Here is a 24,396-nt window from a genome sequence, read left to right as displayed (position 1 = left end):
TCTTTTGGTGGGAGCATTTAATCCATTTACATTTAAGGTAATTATTGATATGTATGTTCCTATTCCCATTTTCTTAATTGTTTTGGGTTTGTTATTGTATGTCTTTTCCTTCTCTTGTGTTTCTTGCCTAGAGAAGTTCCTTTAGCATTTGTTGTAAAGCTGGTTTGGTGGTGCTGAACTCTCACAGCTTTTGCTTGTCTGTAAAGATTTTAATTTCTCCATCAAATCTGAATGAGATCCTTGCTGGGTAGAGTAACCTTGGTTGTAGGTTTTTCTCCTTCATCACTTTCAATATGTCCTGCCACTCCCTTCTGGCTTGCAGAGTTTCTGCTGAAAGATCAGCTGTTAACCTTATGGGGATTCCCTTGTGTGTTATTTGTTGTTTTTCCCTTGCTGCTTTTAATATGCTTTCTTTGTATTTAATTTTTGACAGTTTGATTAATATGTGTCTTGGCATGTTTCTCCTTGGATTTATCCTGTATGGGACTCTCTGTGCTTTCTGGACTTGATTAACTCTTTCCTTTCCCATATTAGGGAAGTTTTCAACTATAATCACTTCAAATATTTTCTCAGTCCCTTTATTTTTCTCTTCTTCTTCTGGAACCCCTATAATTCGAATGTTGGTGTGTTTAATGTTGTCCCAGAGATCTCTGAGTCTGTCCTCAGTTCTTTTCACTCTTCTTTCTTTATTCTGCTCTGCAGTAGTTGTTTCCACTATTTTATCTTCCAGGTCACTTATCAGTTCTTCTGCCTCAGTTATTCTGCTGTTGTTCCCTTCTAGAGTATTTTTCATTTCATTTATTGTGTTGTTCATCATTGCTTGTTTCCTGTTTAGTTCTTCTAGGTCCTTGTTAAATGTTTCTTGGATTTTCTCTATTCTATTTCCAAGATTTTGGATCATCTTTACTATCACTATTCTGAATCCTTTTCAGGTAGACTGCCTATTTCCTCTTCATTTGTTAGGTCTGGTGGGTTTTTATCTTGCTCCTTCATCTGCTGTGTGTTTTTCTGTCTTTTCATTTTGCTTATCTTACTGTGTTTGGGGTCTCCTTTTTGCAGGCTGAAGGTTTGTAGTTCCTGTTGTTTTTAGTGTCTGTCCCCAGTGGCTAAGGTTGGTTCAGTGGGTTGTGTAGGCTTCCTGATGGAGGGTACTAGTGCCTGTGTTCTGGTGGATGAGGCTGGATCTTGTCTTTCTGGTGGGCAGGTCCACGTCTGGTGTGTGTTTTGGGGTGTCTGTAGACTTATTATGATTTGGGGCAGCCTGTCTGCTATTGGGTGGGGTTGTGTTCCTGTCTTGCTAGGTGTTTGGCATAGGTTTCCAGCACTGTAGCTTGCTGGTCATTGAGTGAAGCTGCGTGTTGGTGTTGAGATGGAGATCTCTTTTCACCGTTTGATATTACGTGGAGCTGGGAGGTCTCTTGTGGACCAGTGTCCTGAAGTTGCCTCTCCCACCTCAGAGGCACAGCACTGACTCCTGGCTGCAGCACCAAGAGCCTTTCATCCACATGGCTCAGAATAAAAGGGAGAAGAAGTAGAGAGAAAGAAAGAAAGAAAGAAAGAAAGAAAGAAAGAAAGAAAGAAAGAAAGAAAGAAAGAAAGAAAGAAAGAAAGAAAGAAAGAAAGAAAGAAGATAAAATAAAGTAAGATAAAATAAAATACAGTTATTAAAATAGAAAATAATTATTAAGAAAAAAATTTTTAAGTAAAAGAAAACGAACCAAAAAATGAATGGACAGAACCCTAGGACAAATGGTGAAAGCAAAGCTGTACAGACAAAATCTCACACAGAAGCATACACATACACACTCACAGAAAGAGGAAAGGGGAAAAAATAGTAAATCTTGCTCTCAAAGTCCTCCTCCTCAATTTGGGATGATTCGTTGTCTATTCAGGTATTCCACCGATTCAGGGTACATCAAGTTGATATTGGAGATTTAATCCGCTGCTCCTGAGGCTGCTGGGAGACATTTCCCTTTCTCTTCTTTGTTCGCACAGCTCCCGGGGCTCAGCTTTGGATTTGGCCCCGCCTCTGTGTGTAGGTCGCCTGAGGGCGTCTGTTCTTCGCTCAGAGAGGACGGGGTTAAAGGAGCCGCTGATTCGGGGGCTCTGGCTCAGTCAGGCTGGGGGGAGGGAGGGGTACGGATGCGGGTTGAGCCTGCAGCGGCAGAAGCCAGTGGGACGTTGCAACAGCCGGAGGCGCCCCATGCGTTCTCCCAGGGAAGTTGTCCCTGGCTCCAGGGACCCCGGCAGTGGCAGACTGCACAGGCTCCCTGGAAAGGGAGGTGTGGATAGTGACCTGTGCTGGCACACAGGCTTCTTGGTGGCGGCAGCAGCAGCCTTAACATCTCTTGTCCGTCTCTGTGGTCCACGCTGATAGCCGCGCCTCGCGCCCGTCTCTGGAGCTCCTTTAAGCAGCGCTCTTAATCCCCTCTCCTCATGCACCAGGAATCAAAGGGGGAAGAAAAGGTCTCTTGCCTCTTCGGCAGGTCTAGACTTTTCCCCGAACTCCCTCCCGGCTAGCAGTGGTGCGCTAACCCCTTCCGGCTATGTTCACGCCACCAGTCCTCTCCCTGCGATCCGACCGAAGCCAGAGCCTCAGCTGCCAGCCCCCGCCACCCTGGCGGGTGAGCAGACAAGCCTCTCGGGCAGGTGAGTGTTGGTCGGCACCAATCCTCTATGCAGGAATCTCTCCGCTTTGCCCTCCGCACCCCTGTGGCTGTGCTCTCCTCCGCGGCCCCGAAGCTTCTCCCCTCCGCCACTCGAGTCTCCACCTGTGAAGGGGCTTCCTAGTGTGTGGAAACCTTTCCTCCTTCACAGCTCCCTCCCACTGGTGCAGGTCCCATCCGTATTATTTTGTCTCTGTTTTTTCTTTTGCCCTACCCAAGTACGTGGGGAGTTTCTTGCCTTTTGGGAGGTCTGAGGTCTTCTGCCAGCATTCAGTAGGTGTTCCGTAGGAGCTGTTCCACATGTAGATGTATTTCTGATGTATGTGTGGGGAGGAAGGTGATCTCCGTGTCTTACTCTTCCGCCATCTTCCCCCTCTCTCCCGATCATATGGTTTTTATTCTTCAGTTTGTTAATATGGTGTATCACACTGATTGATTTGCATATATTGAAAAATCCTTGCATCCCTGGGATAAATCCCACTTGATCCTGGTGTATGATCCTTTTAATGTGTTGCTGGATTCTGTTTGCTAGTATTTTGTTGAGGATTTTTGCATCTATATTCATGAGTGATATTGACCTATAATTTTCTTTTTTTTGTAGTATCTTTCTCTGCTTTTGGTATCAGGGTGATTGTGGCCTCATAGAATGAGTTTAGGAGTGTTCCTTCCTCTGCAATTTTTTGGAAGAGTTTGAGAAGTGTTGGTGTTAGCTCTTCTCTAAATGTTTGGTAGAATTCACCTGTGAAGCCATCTGGTCCTGGACTTTTGTTTGTTCGAAGATTTTTAATCACAGTTTCAATTTCATTACTTGTGATTGCTCTGTTCATACTTTCTATTTCTTCCTGGTTCAGTCTTGGAAGGTTATACCTTTCTAAGAATTTCTCCATTTCTTCCAGGTTGTCCATTTTATTGACATAGAGTTGCTTGTAGTAGTCTCGTAGGATGTTTTGTATTTTTGCAGTGTCTGTTGTAACTTCTCCTTTTTCATTTCTAATTTTATTGATTTAAGTCCTCTCTCTCTTTTTCTTGATGAGTCTGGCTAATGGTTTATCAGTTTTGTTTATCTTCTCAAAGAATCAGCTTTTATTTTATTGATCTTTACTATTGTTTTCATTGTTTCTATTTCATTTGTTTCTGCTCTGATCTTTATGATTTCTTTCCTTTTGCTAACTTTGGGTTTTGTTTGTTCTTCTTTCTCTAGTTCCTTTAGGTGTAAGGTTAGATTGTTTATTTAAGGTGTTTCTTGTTTCTTGAGGTAGGATTTTATAGCTATAAACTTCCCTCTTAGAACTGTTTTTGCTGCATCCCATAGGTTTTGGATTGTCATATTTTCATTGTCATTTCTCTCTAGGTATTTTTTTATTTCCTCTTTGATTTCTTCAGTCATCTCTTGGTTATTTAGTAACGTATTGTTTAACCTCCATGTGTTTGTGTTTTACATTTTTTTCCCTGTAATCCACTTCTATTCTCATAGCGTTGTGGTCAGAAAAGATGCTGATATGATTTCAATTTTCTTAAATTTACTGAGGCTTGATTTGTGACCCAAGATGTGATCTATCCTGGAGAATGTTCCATGAGCACTTGAGAAAAAAGTATAATCTGCTGGTTTTGAATGGAATGTCCTATAAATATCAATTAAATATATCTGGTCTATTGTGTCATTTAAAACTTCTGTTTCCTCATTTATTTTTATTTTGGATGATCTGTCCATTGGTGTAAGTGAGGTGTTAAAGTCCCCCACTATTATTTTGTTACTGTTGATTTCCTCTTTTATAGCTGTTAGCAGTTGCCTTATGTATTGAGGTGCTCCTATGTTGGGTGCATATATATTTATAATTGTTATACCTTCTTCTTGGATTGATCCCTTGATCATTATGTAGTGTCCTTCCTTGTCTCTTGTAACATTCTTTATTTTAAAACCTATTTTATCTGCTATGAGTATTGATACTCCAGCTTTCTTTTGATTTCCATTGCATGGAATATCTTTTTTCCATCCCCTCACTTTCAGTCTGTATGTGTCCCTAGGTCTGAAGTGGGTCTCTTGTAGACAGCATATATATAGGTCTTGTTTTTGTGTCCATTTAGCGAGCCTGTGTCTTTTGGTCGGAACATTTAATCCATTCACGTTTAAGGTAATTATTGATATGTATGTTCCTATTACCATTTTCTTAATTGTTATGGGTTTGTTGTAAGTCCTTTTCTCCTGTGTTTCCCACTTAGAGAAGTTCCTTTAGCATTCGTTGTAGAGCTGGTTTGGTGGTATTGAATTCTCTTAGCTTTTGCTTGTCTGTAAAGCTTTTGATTTCTCCATCAAATCTGAGTGGGATCCTTGCCAGTAGAGTAATCTTGGTTGTAGGTTCTTCCCTTTCATCACTTTAAATATGTCATGCCACTCTCTTCTGCCTTGTAGAGTTTCTGCTGAGAAATCATCTGTTAACCTTATGGGAGTTCCCTTGTGTGTTATTTGTCGTTTTTCCCTTGCTGCTTTCAATATAATTTTTCTTTGTCTTTATTTTTTCCAATTTGATTACGATGTGTCATGGCATGTTTCACCTTGGGTTTATCCTATATGGGACTCTCTGCACTTTCTGGATTTGGGTGGACATTTCCTTTCCCATGTTATGGAAGTTTTTGACTATAATCTCTTCAAATATTTTCTCTGGTCCTTTCTCTCTCTCTTCTCCTTCTGGGACCCCTATAATTTGAATGTTGGTGCATTTAGTGTTGTTCCAGAGGTCTCTTAGGCTGTCTTCATTTCTTTCCATTCTTTTTTCTTTATTATGTTCTGCAGCACTGAATTCCACCATTCTGTCTTCCAGGTCACTTATCCATTCTTCTACCTCAGTTATTCTGCTACTGATTCCTTCTAGTGTAGTTTTCATTTCAGTTATTGTATTGTTCATCTCTGTTTGTTTGTTCTTTAATTCTTCTAGATATTTGTTAAGCATTTCTTGCATCTTCTTGATCTTTGCCTCCATTTTTTTCCCAAGGTCCTGGATCATCTTCACTATCATTATTCTGAAGTCTTTTTCTGGAAGGTTGCCTATCTGCACCTCATTTAGTTATTTTTCTGGGGGGTTTATCTTGTTCCTTCATCTGGTACATAGTCCTCTGCCTTTTCATCTTGTCTATCTTTCTGTGAACGTGGTTTTTATTCCACAGGCTGCAGGATTGTACCTTTTCTTGCTTCTGCTGTCTGTCCTCTGGTGGATGAAGCTATCTAAAAGACTTGAGCAAGTTTTCTGATGGGAGAGACTGGTGGTGGATAGAGCTGACTGTTCCTCTGGTGTGCAGAGCTCAGTAAAACTTTAATCTGCTTGTCTGATGATGGGTGGGTCTGGGTTCCCTCCTTGTTGGTCACTTGGTGTAAGGGGACCCAACACTGGAGCCTACCCAGGCTCTCTGGTGTGGCTAATGGTGGACTCTGGGAGGTCTCACTCCAAGGAGTACTTCTCAGAACTTCTGCTTCCAGTGTCCTTGGCCTTATGGTGAGACACAGCCATCCCCCGCCTCTGCAGGAGACCCTCCAACACTAACAGGTAGGTCTGGTTCAGTCTCCTATGGGGTCACTGCTCCTTTCCCTGGGTCCAATGCACACACTACTTTGTGTGTGCCCTTCATACTTGGAGTCTTTGTTTCCCCCAGTCCTGTCAAAGTCCTGCAATCAAATCCAACTAGCCTTCAAAGTCTGATTCTCTAGGAATTCCTCCTCTCATTGCTGGACCCCCAGGTTAGGAAGCCTGATGTGGGGCTCAGAACATTCACTCCAGTGGGTGGACTTGTGTGGTATAAGTGTTCTCCAGTTTGTGAGTCACCCACCCAGCAGTTAGGGAATTTGATTTTATTGTGATTGCGCCCCTCCTACCATCTCATTGTGACTTCTCCTTTGTCTTTGGATGTGGGGTATCTTTTTTGGTGAGTTTCAATGTTTTCCTGTTAATGATTGCTCAGCAGTTAGTTGTGATTCTGGTCCTCTTGCAAGGACCTCTTGCAAGAGGGAGTGAGAGCACATCCTTCTACTCCGCCATCTTGAACCAATCTCCCTGTTGCCCAGTGATTTGCTGAAGCATTTGATGTCTTAGCCAGCAGAGAATAGCAAAACCTATTTGCAACACCCTAGGATGAGGGGCTCTACTTTTGCTGGCTGGCCTCTTGCTGGTTCCAGTAGGCGGCAGTACAACACTGCAGGTGTCTGAGTAAGCTCCAGCTTGGACCTCGGTCTCCAGTGAAACTAAAAGATCTGGAGACCCAGGACACTATCCTGAGGTAGAAGGTAAGCTTAATATTTAAGAAGCAAGCAGAAGAAAAGGATCCCGAAGAGGAAAATGAGAAAGATCTATCTGATAGACAGGAGTCTAAGAGAAAGCAATGTCTCAAAAAACAATACAAAGAAACAAGGAAAAGAGTTTCAAAACTGTATCCAGATTAGCAAAAATTATGTCCAATGCATTTAGTAATTGTGTGGTCACTGGTAACGTTGATCTTGGTGAGCACTATTTTAGTGGAGGTAAATGCCAGATTCTCCTTTGCTCTTCTTCTTCCTTCTATCTATTGGATATTTCTTGAGCTATATCTGAGGATGTAGAAATAAAAGCTACACTCTTTTCTGCTCTTAAGCAGCTCGCAGTCTCATGGAGGAACCAGCTAGAGAAGCAAAGCATTAAAATGTAGTTCTGAAACTATGGGGTCACTTAGAATGACTGCATAATATAACTCTGTGTTATCAGAGGAGGCTGCTGGGAGAGAAGTTAATAGGTGTGGTTCCTTTGAAGAATGGGGGAAGTATGTTACATAATGAGGATGAACAAGGGTAATATCTGAGAAGCCAGAGAACTTAGCTAGTTCAAGAAACTGAGGATGTTTTAATGTGGTTGAAAGAAAAGGAAAGAAAACCAGGTCCATAGTGCTAAGGTTTTAGTGTCCAAGATTAGGAGTTTGGATTTTATCCTGAAGTCTTTCAAGGAGATGTAAAGAAAGGATTTGGGGCAGGGGAGTGTTATACTTCAATTCACACGTTAAAACTAAACTGATGAAGAGGAGAATGAGACTAGAAACAAGGAGATATTCCAAGGCTATTGGAAGAATCCAGCTAAGCAATAATGAAGGCCTTAGTTGAAGTGGGGCGGGGAGGGGGGTGGATAAATGGAAGAAGTCAGATTCAGCAAAACTTGATACCTGGTTTTATATGCTAGTTGAAGGAGAGGGAAAAGGAAGAGTCTGGTTGCTGACTTGGGTGATCAAACCCAAGATAAGAGAAGGGACAAGTTGGGACATGAGAGATGATAAGTTCAGTTTGGGACACGTTAAGATTAAGATGTCTATGACAGAGTTGAATATATGGATGTGGGACTAAAAAGAGTCACTTGAGCTACATACCAGATACATGTATAAGCAGCACACAAATTGTGGTTGAAGTCATACCATGTACTAGAAGGATCTTTCTTGGAAAGAAAATGTAAAGTGAAAAGGGGGCTGAGGAGGAGCATCCCCTGTGGCTTAGTCCATGCCAGCCACTATGTCAAAAATACCATTATCTATATGGCTTAAACAACACACATTTTTTTTCTCACAGTTCAGGAGGCTGGGAAATCCAAGATGAGGGAACCAACGGACTCAGTGTCTAGTTAGAGTCCGCTTACTGGTTCATAGACGGGCATCTTCACACTGTGTTCTTACATGGTAGAAAAGAGGAGAGAGCTCTCTGACGTCTCTTTTTTAAAAGTATTAATCTAGGGCAGGGCCAAGAGAGTGGAGTTGGAAGACCCTGAGCTCATGGGCATAACAAAATTATAACTATTTACAGAGCAACTATTGATGAGAAAAACTGGGAGACTAGAAGAAAAGATCTCCTACAACTAGAGATATAAAGAAGGAGACACAATGAGACAGGTAGAAGAGTGAAGATACAGTATAGTCAAGACCCATAACCCAAGGTGGGTGACTCACAAATGGGAGGACTATTATAATTGTAGAGTTTCTTCCCAAGGAACAAGGGGTTTGAGCCTTCCCTGGGGTCCTGCACCAGAAATATGAACCCCCAGAATGTTTGACTTTGAAAGCAAATGGGGCTTACTTTCAGGGGTGTGAGAGGGTTGTGGGAAGTAGACATTCCAGTCTTAAAAGGTAACACAAAATTCCCTGTACTCAGGGACCCAGGGAAGAGGCAGTAATTTGAAAGGAGCCTGGATCAGACCCACCTGCTGATATTGGGGAGCCTCATGGAGAAGCTGGAGGAAACTGTAGCTCACCCTGGGGACATAGACACTGGAGGCAGCCATTTTGAGGAACTCGTTCTACCATGTGGGAACTGGTGCTGGCAAGCACCATTTTGGAATTCTCCCTCTAGCTTATTAGTGCAGGGACCTGGCCCCACCCACCAGCCTTTCAGCACCAGTACTGGGATGCCTCAAGCCAAGCAGCAAGCTGGTCGAGAACACAGTCCCAGCCACTAGCAGGGCTTCTGCCTTAAGGCCTCCTGAGCCCACAGCCATCCCAGGACCATACCCTGCCCATCAGGGCACACATACATATACCAGTGCACCACAACTCATATACCAGTGCACCAACACTAGCCCTGGGAACACAAGGACCCTGCAGTCAGAGGCCCTGGGACCTGGCTGTGCCCACCAATGAACTGGTACTAGCCCCAGGACCATCCTCATCCACCAGTGGGTAGGCACCAACCCTACGACCTGCTGGCCTTGGCCCTAGCAGGCCAACCCCAGCTTCAAGACACCTTGGACCCCTCACTCAGCTGCCCTAGGATCATCTCCACTCATCATAGGCCAACACTAGTCTTGGGACAATTTAGACCCCACAGCCAGTTGTGTCAGGAGCTGGCTCTGCTCACCAGTAGACTGAAAATAGATATGGAACCCTTGGTCTCACAACCACCCATGCCTGACCTGGCTCTGCCTACCAGTGGCCCAGCACTAGACACAAAACCACCTGAGGTCCTGCAGCTATCAGCCTCATGACTCAGCCCTGACAACCAGTGGCCAGCAGCTTCCACACAAGACAGAACATGGCAACCAACTGGACTGGGGGCCAGCCACATCTACCAGATTGCCCACAGTAGTCAGCCTGCCACAACAGAAGGACTCACACAGCCCAAATAGGGGACAACTCTAGAGCATAGAGCTCTGGTGACCAGAGGGGAATACGCTACTGTGAGACATAGGAGGTCTCCTCCAAAAGGTCACTTCTCCAAGCACAGGAAACATAACCAACCTACAGATACATAGAAATAAAAACAGCAAATTAAGCAAAATGATGTAACAGAGGAATATCTTCCAAATGAAGGAATAAGATAAAACCCCAGAAGAAGAACTAAGTGAAGTGGAGATAGGCAATCTACCCTATAGACAGTTCAAGTTAATGATCATAAATATGTTCAAAGAACTCAGAAGAAGACTGGATAAAAAGAATGAGAAGTTAGAAGTTTTTAACAGTTAGAAAATATGAAGAAGACCAGAGATGAAGAATACAATCATTGAAATGAAAAATACACTAGAAGTAGTCAACAGTAGATTAGATGATTCAGAGGAATGGATCAACAAACTGAAAGATAGAGTAAGGTAAATCAGTGTAAAGGAACAGAAAAAAAGAACAAAAAGAAATGAGGGCAGTTTAAGAGACCTCTGGGACAACGTCAAGCATACTAACATTCACATTATAGGGGTCTCAGAAGGAGAAGTGAGAGAGCAAGGGGCAGAGAACAAGTTTCATACAAGGGATCTCCCATAAGGCTATCAGCTGACTTTTCAGCAGAAACTCTGTAGGCCAAAATGGAGTGGCCCGATATATTTAAAGTGATGAAAGGGAAAAACCACAACCAAGAACACTCTACCCAGCAAGGCTTTCAATCAGATTTGATGGAGAAATCAAAAATGTTACAGACAAGCAAAAGCTAAAAGAGATCACACCACACCAGCTTTACAAGAAATGTTAAAGGGACTTCTCTAAGTGAAAAAGAAAGGCTGCAACTAGAAACACGAAAATTATGAAAGGAAAAATCTCATTAGTAAAGGCAAATATACAGTAAATCAGCCATGTATAAAGTTAGGAGGGAGGGCAAAAGACAAAGGTAATAAAATCGTGTATATCTGCAATAAGTAATTAAGGGATACACTAAACAAAATGATGTAAAATATGACATCAAGAACAGTTAGTGTGTTGGGGGGAGTGAAAATGCAGGTTTGTCAAATGCATTTGAATTTAAGAGATCAGCAACTTAAAATAACTATATGTGTGTGTGTATGTATATACAGATAGATACAGGTAGATAGTTATGTACAATGGGGGGAATATAGTCAATAACTAATATCTTTGTATGATGACATCATAACTAGACTTATCGTGGTGATCATTTTGAAATGTATAGAAACACCAAATTGCTATGTTGTGGCACAGGAACTAACACAGTGTTGTAGGTCAATTACACTTTAAAAACAAACAAACAAATCATAGAAAAAGATTGGATTTGTGGTTACCAGAGGCTGGGGTTGGGGGGAGGGGAATTGGATGAAGGCAGTCAAAAGCTACAAACTACCAGTTATAAGATAAATAAGTACTAGGAATGTAATGTTCAACATGATAAATATAATGACCATTGCTGTATGTTAAATATGAAACTTGCTAAGAGAGTAAATCCTAAGAGTTTTCATCACTAGAAAAAAATGTTTTTCTATTTCTTTAATTTTGTTTCTTTATGAGACGATGGGTGTTCCCTAAACTTGTTGTAATAATCATTCATGATGTACAAAATTCAAATCATTATGGTGTACACCTTAAACTTACACAGTGCTGTATGTCAATTATATCTCAATGAAGCTAGAAGGAAAAAAAGACCACTAATCCCATTCATGAGGGCTCCACCCTCCTGAGTTAATCATCTCCCAAAGGCCCCACTTTCTAATGCTATCACACTGGAGATTAAGTTTCAACAGAAGACTTAGGGTGTTGGAAGGGGAGGGGCACACAAACATCCAGTCTATAGCATCCTGGCAATACTAATATTTAAAGAATTGTAAAGGAAGAGACATACACAGAGGAGATTGACAACAACTCACTAGAAAAGTAGGAAGAAAATTAAAGTGTTTTAAAGGAGGTCAGTAGGAAATAAGAGAATTTGAAGAACTGGGATGTTAACAATGTCAAATACTGCAGAAATGAAATACAGGGATGTGTTCATTGCAGCAATTTATAGAATAAGAATAAGAAAATGCTTAAAAAACATGAAAAAATGCACATTCATTCTAGGAATCAGAGAAATATAAATTAAACAGATATTGATAGTATTTCCTATGAAATTGGAAAAAAAATAACTGATAGATTCCAGTGATGACAAAATTAGAGGAAACAAGGCACATACACTGTTTATGGAAGTATAAATTGGTGCAGAGTTTTTGGAGAAAAAATTGGTGTTACCTGTCAAAATTTTAATTGTTTGATACCCTTGGTACTCTGTTCTATTTGTAACAATCTGTATACACACATACTAGCACAATTGCACAAGGATAAGTGAGACATAAAACAATGTTCATTACAACATAATTCACAATGAAAGAAGTTGGAAATAATTTACAAATACCAATCAATAAGAGGTTAGGTGAATAAATTATGGTATAAACATACTATAGAACAATATGGATCTGTAATACAGAATGAGACAAAACAGATGGTATTGATCTAAAAGAAATCTGTTATATATTGTTGAAGAAAAAAATTGTAGACAAATACACGAGAGACTCCTATTTTTTTAATTTTATTTTATAGAAATATAGTTAATTTACAATGTTGTGTTAATTTCTGCTGTACAGCAAGGTGATTCAGTTATATATATATACTTTTTAATATTTTTTCCATTACGGCTTATCACAGGATATTAAATATAGTTCCCTGTGCTATATAGTAGGAGCTTGTTGTTTATCCATTCTAGATATAATAGTTTGCATCTGCTAATCCCAAACTCCACTCCTGTTTTATTTCTACCTCTCTGATTCTATTTCTTGTGTTCATCTTTATTACTGGCAGTTCCCAGAATTGTGTCCTTCATCCTTTCTCTTCTCACATATGGTCCCTGAATGATTTACTCTTTTTCTGTGGCTTCATCTATCCCCTGTCATGTTATTTATGATGGAATTTTTCTAATATCAAGAAGATAAAGTTGATAGCAGTATAAGCAATTGGCATACCAGTCTAAACATGCATTGACTCTAGCTCATTCAGTTAAAACTTCACAAGGGTGGCATATTTCTTGTGCATCTGAGAATGTTCCTTCTTTTCCCTTGTACTAAATGATGACTTGAAGTGGCAATAGAGTTCTTGGGTCATCATCTGCACCTTCCTCAACTCTGTAGATGTTATTCAAGTCTTTTATTACATTTTTGCAGCAGAAAGTAGAATTTTCAGGTCTGGTGGTGCTGGTGGTTCTCCCCTATCCAGCTATCTGACTGGAAATCACCACCATTTACCTCCTGGATGTATAGTTCCCTCACAGGAGAGTGAGTCTCAAGGCAGGCCTCACTCTTCCCTCACTCTTGTGTGGTCTACACAGCTTTATCGCTCTAATAAACAAGCTCAGCCAAAGATGGTTTTCCTCCAAGTCTGAGAGGTAATCTCTAAACCCTTGGAATGTCAAGCCTGATAAGAGTGTCTTTGTTTGCCAGGGGAGCTTGCACCTGCCAGATAGTAACAATGTGATTTAGGTTAGGGGATTTAAGCCACATCAAAAATGTGATTCAACGTGGGGACTTTGGGTCATATATATCAACTCAACTTCCTGAAGGGCTGAAAATCGAGATCAGTAATATTGGAGCCTGAATGATGAACCAACACTGACTCTGGACACCAAGACTGGAGTAAGCATCCCTAACTGACAATACTTCATGTATATTGTCATTCATCACTGCCAGGAAGAGTTAACGTTGTTCATGACTCCATGGGAAGAGGACAATTGGAAGATCCATGTTTAAAACCCTCCTGGACTCTTACACAAGCATCCCTTCCTTTGGCTATTTTAATCTGTATCCTTTCCCTATAATAAATCATAACCATGAGTATAGAAGATTTTGGTGAATTTTTTTTTAACAAATGGAGAGAGAGACCCAGAGAGGTCAGCACAGCAAAGAGCTCACACAGTGGCCAAGTGGCAGAACCAGGATTCAAACACAAGCCCTGCTGTGTGCACTAATCCCCTAGGCCAGCTCTGTTCTTGTTCACAGGGGCCTGTGAGGGTGAGGCTCATTTTGCTGTTCTCCAGAACTGCCTGGAGAGCCTGGTATTTCCACCTGGTTACAAATCTCGAACCTTTCACATGTGAGGTGAATTCTAGTGAGTAATCAAAATAGAGTGTGGTTTTGGGAAGCCCCCTGAACTTGTAATTGGTGTCAGAAGTGAAGCAGTTTTTAGGGACTGCCCCCAACTTCAGTTGGCTAACCTTCACACAGAGACTTTCTAGAGGTTGAGAAAGTGTAGACTGAAGTACCAAGAACTTCTCCCCTTTTGGAGAAAACAGTGGTTTTCTACTTTTCTGTGAATGTTCTGGGAGGCATTAAATTCCATTCATTTGTCACACTATTCTCTAGTCACCCTCCACTGCTCCCATTATTTGAGTAGAACGATTTATAACACTGATTGTGCTGTTATATTCTCAGGAGGTAAATTTCTTGCATGTTCCAGTAAACATGCCATCTCCTTTTAAGATAAAATTGACAAACCTTTATCTAGACTAAGAAAAAAAGAGAGAAGACTCAAATAAATAAAAACAGAAATGAAGGAGGAGACATTACAACTCACACCACAGAAATACAAAACATCACAAGAGACTACTATAAACTACTATATGCCAACAAACTAGATAACCCAGAAGAAATGGTTCAATTCCCAGAAATGTGCAACCTGTCAAGCCTGAATAATGAAGAGATAGAAAATTTGAACAGAACAATGACAAGAAAGGAGATTGAATCAGTAATCAAAAACTTCTCAACAAAGAAAAAGCCAGGACCAGATGGCTTCACTGGTGAACTCTACCAGACATTTAAAAAAGAATTAACACCAGTCCTTCTCAAACTCTTCCAAAAAATTTGAAGAGGAGAGAACATCCCTAAACTCATTTTATTATGCTAGCATTACCCTGATACCAAAGCCAAATAAGGAACTACAGGAAAAGAAAACTACAGGCCAATATCCTTGATGAATATAGATGCAAAGATTCTCAACCAAATACTAGCACACTAAATTCAACAACATATTCAAAGGATTATACATCGTGATCAAGAAGAATTTATCCCTGGGATTTCAACACAGGTAAATAAATAAATGTGATAAGCCATATTAATAGAATGAAAGATAAATGTCATATGATCATCTTAATAGATGCAGAAAAAGCATTTTAAAAGATTCAGCATCTTTTATAATAAAAATTCAGCAAATGGGGTATAAAAAGAATGTACCTCAACATAGTAAAGGCCATATATGACAAAACCATAGTTAACGATATACTCAGTGGTGAAAGGTTGAAAGTTTTCCTTCTAACATTAAGAAAGTGGACACAAATGTGCCCACTCTCACCACTCTCATTCAACGTAGAGCTGAAAGTCCTAGCCAGAGCCATTAAACAAGAAGAAGAAATAAAGACATCCAATTAGAAAGCAAGAAGCAAACTTGTCTAAATAGTCGTAACGACTCCACCAAAAAACTGTTAGAACTAATAAAGGAATTTAGTAAAGTTGCAGGATACAAAATCAACATAAAAAATCAATTGTATTTTTTTAACTAGCCACAAGATTTTATTGTAGGGATCTATATATATCTTTCTGAGAAATGGTTTGAGCTATTCACTTGATGGTTATGAACACAACAGGATCTGTTTCATTGGTATATTTTTGGTTTGCTTGGCAAGGGAAAATCATGAGTCATTTTTATATATTAACAATGAACTAGCTGAAAAATAAAGAAAACAATCTTATTTGTAATAGCATCAAAAATAGTAAACTATTTAGGAATAAATTTAACCAAGGAGTTGAAAGATTTGTATACTGAAAATCACAAGGCTTTGATGAAAGAAATTGAAGACATAAATAAGTGAAAAAATATCCTGTGTTCATGAACTGGAAGATTTAATATTGTTAAAATATTCATACTACCTAAAACCATCTATAGATTCAGTACAAACTCTACCAAATTTCCAATGGCATTTTTCATAGAAATAGAAAAATTTATATGGAACCATGAAAGACCAAAAGTAGCCATAGCAATCCTGAGAAAGGAGAACAAACCTGGAGGCATCACATGTTCTGATTTGAAACTTTATTTCAAAGCTATAATAATCAAAATAGTGTGGTACTGGCATAAAGACAGACACATAGACCAATGGAACAGAATTGAGAGTCCAGGAATAAACACATGTATATACAGTCAACTAATATTTGACAAGGGAGCCAAGAATACTCAATGGGAAAAGTATAGTCTTCAATAAATGGTGCTGGGAAAACTGGTTATTTACATACAAAAGAGTGAAATTAGATCCCTATCTTATACCAGTCACAAAAACTATCAAAATGGATTAAAGATTTAAGTGTAAGACCCAAAACTGTGATACTCCTAGAAGAAAACATAGCTGAAAAACTCCTTGACACTGGTGTTGGTAATGGTTTTTTGAATATGACATCAATAACACAAACAACAAAAACAAAAATAAAGAAGTGGGGCTACATCAAACTAAAAAGCTTCTGCACAGCAAAAGAAATAATTGAAAAGGTGACCTACTGAATTGGAGAAAGTATTTGCAAAACATCTGATAAAGGGTTAACATCCAAAATATATAAGAAACTCATGCAACCTGCACCCCAATGTTCATTGCAGCACTATTTACAGTAGCTCAGATATGGAAGCAACCTAAACGTTTATTGACAGGGGAAAGGATAAAGAAGATGTGGTACATATATACAATGGAATATTACTCAGCCCTAAAAAAGAATGAAATCATTCCATTTGCAGCAACATGGATGGACCAAAGATTGTCATACTGAGTAAAGTATGAAGTAAGAAAGTCACAGAAGAACAAATATCGTATGGTATCACTTATATGTAGAATCTTAAAAAAATGCTACAAACGAACTAATTTACAAAACAAATAGAGTCACAGAAGTAGAAAACAATCTTATGGTTACCGGGAGGGAAGGGGGGAGGGTTAAACAGGGAAATTGGGATTGACATATACACACCACTATATATAAAACAGATAACTAATAAGGACCTACTGTATAGCACAGGGAACTCTACTCAATACTATGTAATGACCTACATGGGTAAAGAATCTAATAAAGAGTAAATATCTGTATACATATAACTGATTCACTTTGCTTTACAGCAGAAAGTAACACAACATTGTAAATCAACTATACTTCAATTTAAAAATATATATGGAACTCATGCAACTCAATAGAAAAAAATATGATTTAAAAATGGGCAGAGCACATGAATAGACATTTTTCCCAAAGAAGACATAAATGACCAACATGTTCATGACTTATTAGTTCCATGAACTTGGATGTCAAAATCTCTTTCCAGATTTGGGAAATTCTCAGCCATTATTTCTTTTTGTTTTTTGTGGTTTTTTAGAACTTTCTTTTTTTTTTTTTTAACATCTTTATTGGAGTATAATTGCTTTACAATGGTGTGTTAGTTTCTGCTTTATAGCTATACATATACATATATCCCCATTACTCTTCCTTCTTGTGTTTCCCTCCCACCCTCCCTATCCCACCCCTCTAGGTGGACACAGAGCCCCAGGCTGATCTCCCTCTGCTATGCAGCTGCTTCCCACTAGCTATCTATTTTATATTTGGTAGTGCATATATGTCCATGCCACTCTCTCACTTTGTCACAGCTTACCCTTCCCCCTCCCTGTGTCCTCAAGTCCATTCTCTACATCTGTGTCTTTATTCCTGTCCTGCCCCTGGGTTCTTCGGAAGCTTTTTTTTTTTTTTTAGATTCCATATATACGTGTTAGCATACGGTATTTATTTTTCTCTTTCTGACTTACTTCACTCTGTATGACAGACTCTAGGTCCATCTACCTCACTACAAATAACTCAATTTCTTTTCTTTTTATGGCTGAGTAATATTCCATTGCATGTATGTGCCACATCTTCTTTATCCATTCATCTGTCGATGGACACTTAGGTTGCTTCCATGTCCTGGCTACTGTAAATAGAGCTGCAATGAACATTGTGGTACATGATTCTTTGAATTTTGGTTTTCTCAGGGTATATGCCCAGTAGTAGGATTGCTGGGTCAGATGGTAGTTCTATTTGTAGTTTTTTAAGGAACCTCCATACTGTTCTCCATAGTGACTATCAATTCACATTCCCACCAACACTGCAAGAGTGTTCCCTTTTCTCCACACCCTCTCCAGCATTTATTGTTTCTGGATTTTTTGAAGATGGTCATTCTGATCTGTGTCAGGTGATACCTTATTGTAGTCTTGATCTGCATTTCTCTAATGATTAGTGATGTTGAACATTCTTTCATGTGTTTTTTGGCAATCTGTATATCTTCTTTGGAGAAATGTCTATTTAGGTCTTCTGCCCATTTTTTTGGATTGGGTTGTTTGTTTTTTTGACATTGAGCTGCATGAGCTGCTTGTAAATTTTGGAGATTAATCCTTTGTCACTTGCTTCATTTGCAAACATTTTCTCCCATTCTGAGGGTTGTCTTTTTGTCTTGTTTATGGTTTCCTTTGCCGTGCAAAAGTTTTTAGGTTTCATTAGGTCCCATTTGTTTATTTTTGTTTTTATTTCCATTTCTCTAGGAGGTGAGTCAAAAAGGATCTTGCTCAGCCATTATTTCTTTAAGTAAGCTTTCTGCTCCTTTTTCCTCCTCTTCTCCTTCTGGGTCTCCAAACATGTGTAGATTGTTTATTTTAATGTTAGCCCATAATTCACATAGGCTTTCTTTGCTCTTTTTCATTGTTTTTTCTTCTCCGAGAGAATGATTCAAAGGACCTGTCTTCTAGTTCACTAATTCTTCTCTTTGGTTGAGTCTATTGTTGAAGCTCTCTATGGACTCTTTCAGTTTAGTTACTGTATTCTGCAACATAGGATTTCTGTTTTGGGTTTTTCTGTGTTTTTTTTTTTTTATGGTTTCTATTTCTTTGTTGAACTTTTCATTTTGTTCATGCCCTGCTTTCCTAATTTTATTTAGTTGTCTCTCTGTGTTTTCTTAGAGTTCACTGAATTTAAGAAGATTATTCTGAATTCTTTGTCAAACACTTTGTAAATCTCCATTTCTTTAGCATCAGCCTTTGGAGCTTTATTAGTTTCCTTTGATGGTGTCATGTTTCCTTGATTATTCATGATCCTTGTGGCCTTGAATTGGTGTCTGCACATTTGAGGAAGTAGGCACCTCTTCCAGTCTTTAAAGACTAGCTTCAGCAGGCAAAGCCATTTACCAGTCAGCCCATCAGAGATCCAGAGATCCTGAGTGGGCTTACTTCTTGAGTCCTTGTACTGGCAAGTATGGTGCCTGGGTCAGCAGACTGGCAGGCCTGGTGCTTGGGTTCATTTGTGCCTGGGTCCATGGGTTGGGCCCAGAGCCTGTGTTCACTTGGGTGGGTCTGATGCATAAGTCTGTGTTGGGGAGCCTGGGATCTGTGTCCAAATGGGAAGACCTGTCTTCTAGGACCACAGGGGTCAACCAAGGCTACCAAGGCTAGTCAACCAAGGCTAGTCTCATAATTTGCCTGCAGATTCCTTTGGATTTTCTACATCAGCAGTAATGTGATCTAAACCAAGGCTACCAAGGTACCAGTGGGATGAACCTGACATCTGGGTCTAAAGGGACCAGTCAGGTGCTGGAATGGGCCAGGAACCTGGTTTTGTGGGAGCCAGCCTGGAGGCTGTGGACATGGGGATTGGCCTGGACCTAGGGTGATCCTGGAGCCTGAGGCTACAGCTGCTGGTCTGAAGGTTGGGTCTGAGGGAAGTCATCTGGCACTACTAGGAGGGCAGACTAGGAGCCTGGGTCTGTAAGAGATTATCTAAAGTCTAGGTCTGCAGGGGCCAGCCTGGCACTGGGGCAGGCTGGCAGCTTGGGGTGTGGTAGCATGGGCCCAGCTGGAGTCTGGGTTCATAGAAGCATAGATTCATGGGAGCTAGTTGGGAGCTGGGGCCACAATAGTCATGATCTAAGGGAGCTGGCTTGCTCTGGGGTGGTCCAGGAGGCTTGGTTCACTGGAGTCCACCAGGAGCCTGTTGTCACAGAAGCTGCCTGGAGCCACTGGAGTTGTTCAAATTGATGTTTCTAGTAGGGGACAGGTACTAAAAAATCCTACACTACCATCTTGCTCATTTTACTCCTGTCTCTTCTAAGACTGAATTTTTCTATACACTTGCTAATCACAATATCTGTGTGTTCTTTCTGTGAGTTTTTACTAACTGTAACTGCATTCATTTGCCCAATTTAGCTGTGGAGTCAATACTGACTACTTACATGAGATCAGATCTGGCCACAGCTTGTCAGGGGCACATGGTAGCAAGTTCTTCCAGTGTGCTTTCTAGTCTTAGTATCAATTTGATGTGATTTTCATCTTAATGTGCTAACACAGTGTACCTTCTTTACATCAAAATATAGTATTTTATATAAAAATCACCCTTAATTTCCACAAAATGGCTCCCAGAGTGATTTTTAAATCTGTTTATACTAATTTGCATAGCTGCTAAGTAACTGAAATATGTTGAGATTCTACCAATTCCCCCCCCCTTCTTTTTTTTGAAAAAGATTTACATTACAGTCAGCCTTCCATATCCATGTTTCTAGAACCCACAGATACAGAGGATGATTGTAAGGGACTTGAGCATCCAGGGTATCTTGGTGTGGAGTGAGCAGTCCTAGACTCAATCTCCCATGGATACCAAGGGACTACTGTATATGATTATAATGTCAGAACTTACAATTTGTGTCATGAGCTCTGTGGAAACAGAGACTAGGTGTAACAGACATCTCCATGTTTGTCAACTTACACACACCTTCCATCTCCCACCTACCTCCCCCATCCCTCTTACCTAAGCCTGGCACGTGGCACACATATCTGTGCCAGCAGATAACAGCAAAGAGTCAGGGAATCAGAGATGAGGTATCAGTTAGGAGTGCTGTGACCTACCTGAATGAGTCAGGTGGCTTTTCTGCAGTGGGGAGGGAGCTGGAACATCAACGCAGAGGGCAGAGGGCAAGTGCAGATGCACAGCAGGCATATGGCTCACCAGCATTCCTCACATAAAGACTGGGACTAGGGGATTTCCCTGATGGTCCAGCAGTTAAGACTTTGCCTTCCAATGCAGGTGGTGTGGGTTTGATCCCTCGTCAGGGAGCTAAGATTCCATATGCCTCCCGGCCAAAAAACTAAAACATAAAGACAGAAGCAATATTGTAACAAATTCAATAAAGACTTAAAAAAAAAAAAGACTGGGACTTCATCTGTTTACACTTACAGCCCAAGGTCTGGCTCTTTATAACTGATTAGAAGCTATTTTAAATGAATTATAATTAAAATAATAGCTAATATTTACTGAGGACTTACTAGGAGGTAATCTTGAACTATGTCAAGATTAGTAAACAAGTGTTAACCTGTGAGCCAAGTTAGAATAATATCTTGTATACAATATGGTTGTTTGCTGGAGTCCTGTTCACTCCTTTATTAGCTCTCATAATTTGCCTGCAGATTCTTTTGGATATTCTACATCAGCAGTAATGTGATCTAAAAACATGATAATTTGTGTCTCCTTTTCTAATCCACATACATTTTTATTTTTCTTGTCTCATTGCTTTGGCCAAGACACCAGTTAATTAATAGATAGTAGCAGTAACTGGAGAAATTCCTGCTTTATTCCTGACTTTGATAGTATTGCTTCTAAAGGCTCACTACCTAAATATTATGTTTGCTGTAGTTTTCTACAAATTTTTGCAATTATGAGTGAGTACTGAATTTTACCAAGTTTTTATTAAATCTTCTGAGATTTTACCAATTAACAAGAAGTCATTTTTAAAGATCCCACCATTATTTCCATGAGAGAAAGATAGATAGATAGATAGATAGATAGATAGATAGATAGATAGATAGATTAGAAAGGTTATAAAAACACATGATCAGACTACTCATTCCAGAGAAGATGAAGTGGGCACATTTTTCTCTACTTTTCCAAAAATCCTGGACATTATATATAAAACACAAACACAAGAAGATTCTAAAAGGTGGAGAGAAGAAGTACTGGATAGGGACCTCAAGATCCAAGGAATGACATGGTGGTTAGTTCCCTGGGTTTCCTTTTTGTCATGTATATACCTTGGGCTGTGTGTTAAACAAGTCTGTAACCCAGAAATGCCAATCCCAAGAGAACTCTTCTCTCTCTTGGCAAAGGATGAGAAAAGAGATGGCCTAGCAAGATAGAAGCCTTTAGGCAATAATCACCTTATTCTGGCCAAATGCCATTGGAAAAATGTGGGACCCCACACCATCAGCAAGGCCAAGAGGAAGGCCTAGACCTCCATCTCTCTTGGCAGTAAGGAGGAATCCCTCCTCTTCCCAACTGAGGTGACGTCAGAAGAGGCTGATTGGGAAGACTGAACTTCCATTCCCACCCTGAAGTAATGAGGCACTACTTCCCTCTCTTGCTTGGGGTGTTATTGAGCAAGGACAAGGGAAAATTTGTATTTTCACAACCACCCAGTGGTAATAACATCACCTACCCCACCACCACAGTGTCAAAAATCCCTCATCATACCAAAAACCAGGAAAATATCAACTTGAATGAAGAAAAGACAATCAATAGGCACCAAAACCAAGATGAGAGATGTTGGAATTATCTGACAAGAATTTTAAAGCAGCCATCATAAAAATACTTCAACAAGTAATTATAAAACCCCAGAAGTGAAAAAAAAGACAAAACCACTAGAAAGTCTCAGCAAAAGAACAGAATATATGAAGAAGAAACAAAGGGAAGTTTTAGAAGTGAATAATGCAGTAAATGAAATTTAAAAGTCACTTGATGGGCTTAATAGCAAAACGGAGATTATAAAGGAAAGAATCAGTGTACTTGAAGATAGAAAATGCCCAACCTGAACAACAGAAAGAAAACAGACTGAAAAAAATTAACAGAGACTCAGAGCTCTATGGGGGCAATAATAGAAGATCTAACATTCTTGTTATCAAAGTCTCAGAATGAGAGGAGAAAAAATATGAATGCTGGGCTAAAGAAAGAAAAACTATTCAAAAAGTATTGAAATTTCTCCAAACTTGGCAAAAAGCACAAATCTACAGATTCAAGAAACTGAATGAACCCCAAAGAAACTCAAAGAAATACATACCAAGACACATTATAATCAACCAGCTGGAAACTAACAAAAAAGAAAAAAATATCTTCATAACAGAGAGAAACAACACATTAACTACAGGGGAAAACAATTTAAATGACTGCTGATTTCTCATCAGAAACCAATGCAGGCAAGAGGAGTAGCATAACATTTTTCAAGTGCTGAAATAGAAGAACTGTCAATCTAGAATTCTATACCCAGGGTCGGCAAGATCAAGTGCCTTACAAAAGGTGGTAAAAAGGGAGCCAAGAAGAAAGCAGTTGACCCATTTTCTAAGAAAGATTGGTATGATATGAAAGCACCAGCTATGTTCAATGTAAGAAATATTGGGAAAACACTAGTCATGAGAACTCAGGGAACCAAAATCTCATCTGATGGCCTCAAGGGTCATATTTTTGAAGTGAGCCTTGCTGATCTGCAGAATGATGAAGTTGCATTTAGAAAATTCATGCTAATTACTGAGGATGTTCAGGGCAAAAACTGCCCGACTAATTTCCATGGCATGGATCTTACCCATGATAAAATGTGCTCCATGGTCAAAAAATGTCAGACCATGATTGAAGCTCACACTGATGTCAAGACTACCTATGGTTATTTGCTTCGTCTATTCTGTACGGGTTTTACTAAAAAACGCAACAATCAGATTCGGAAGACCTCTTATGCCCAACACCAGCAGGTCCTCCAGATCCGCAAGAAGATGATGAAAATCATGACCCAAGAGGTGTAGACAAATGACTTGAAACAGGGTAAATAAATTCATTCCAGGCAGCATTGGGAAAGACAGAAAAGGTCTTCCAATCTATTTATCCACTCCATGATGCCTTTGTTAGAAAAGTAAAAATGCTGAAGAAGCCCAAGTTTGAATTGGGAAAACTCATGGAGCTACATAGTGAAGGTAGTAGTTCTGGAAAAGCTACTGGGGATGCAGCAGGTGCTAAAGTTGAGTGAACTGATGGATATGAGCCACCAGTCCAATAATCTGTTTAAAAATCAGACTTCCAATGGTGACAAATAAAAGATCTTATTTGTGAAAAAAATAGAATTCTATGCCCAGGAAATGAAGGTGAAATCAAGACATCCTCACTGTGAAGGAAAACTAAAAGTATTTGTCACCATCAGACCTACCCTAAAAGAATGGCTAAAGGAATATCTTGAAACAGAAAGAAAAAAGAAGGAAACTTGGAACATCAGGAATAAAGAAAGAGCAATGGAAAGAGTAAAAATATGGGTTAAATATCATGGACTATCCTTCTCCTCATTTCTTTCTTTTTATTGGCTGCACCAGGTGGCTTGCAGGGTTTTAGTTCCCCCACCAGGGATTTAACCCAGGCCCTGGAAGTGAAAGTACTGAGTCCTA

At 39.8% G+C, this 24,396-nt stretch overlaps 1 pseudogene; it reads left to right on the top strand.

Moving 5' to 3' along the window:
* The first annotated feature begins 2,546 nt into the window (after positions 1–2,546).
* On the top strand, positions 2,547–24,017 carry LOC115844749 (small ribosomal subunit protein eS1-like; annotated as a pseudogene).
* The last annotated feature ends 379 nt before the right edge of the window (positions 24,018–24,396 follow it).

Source organism: Globicephala melas, chromosome 1 (assembly GCF_963455315.2).
Source record: "Globicephala melas chromosome 1, mGloMel1.2, whole genome shotgun sequence".
NCBI classification, from domain to species: domain Eukaryota; kingdom Metazoa; phylum Chordata; class Mammalia; order Artiodactyla; family Delphinidae; genus Globicephala; species Globicephala melas.
Note: the sequence above shows the minus strand (reverse complement) of the source record. Positions and strands in the feature narration are given on the sequence as shown.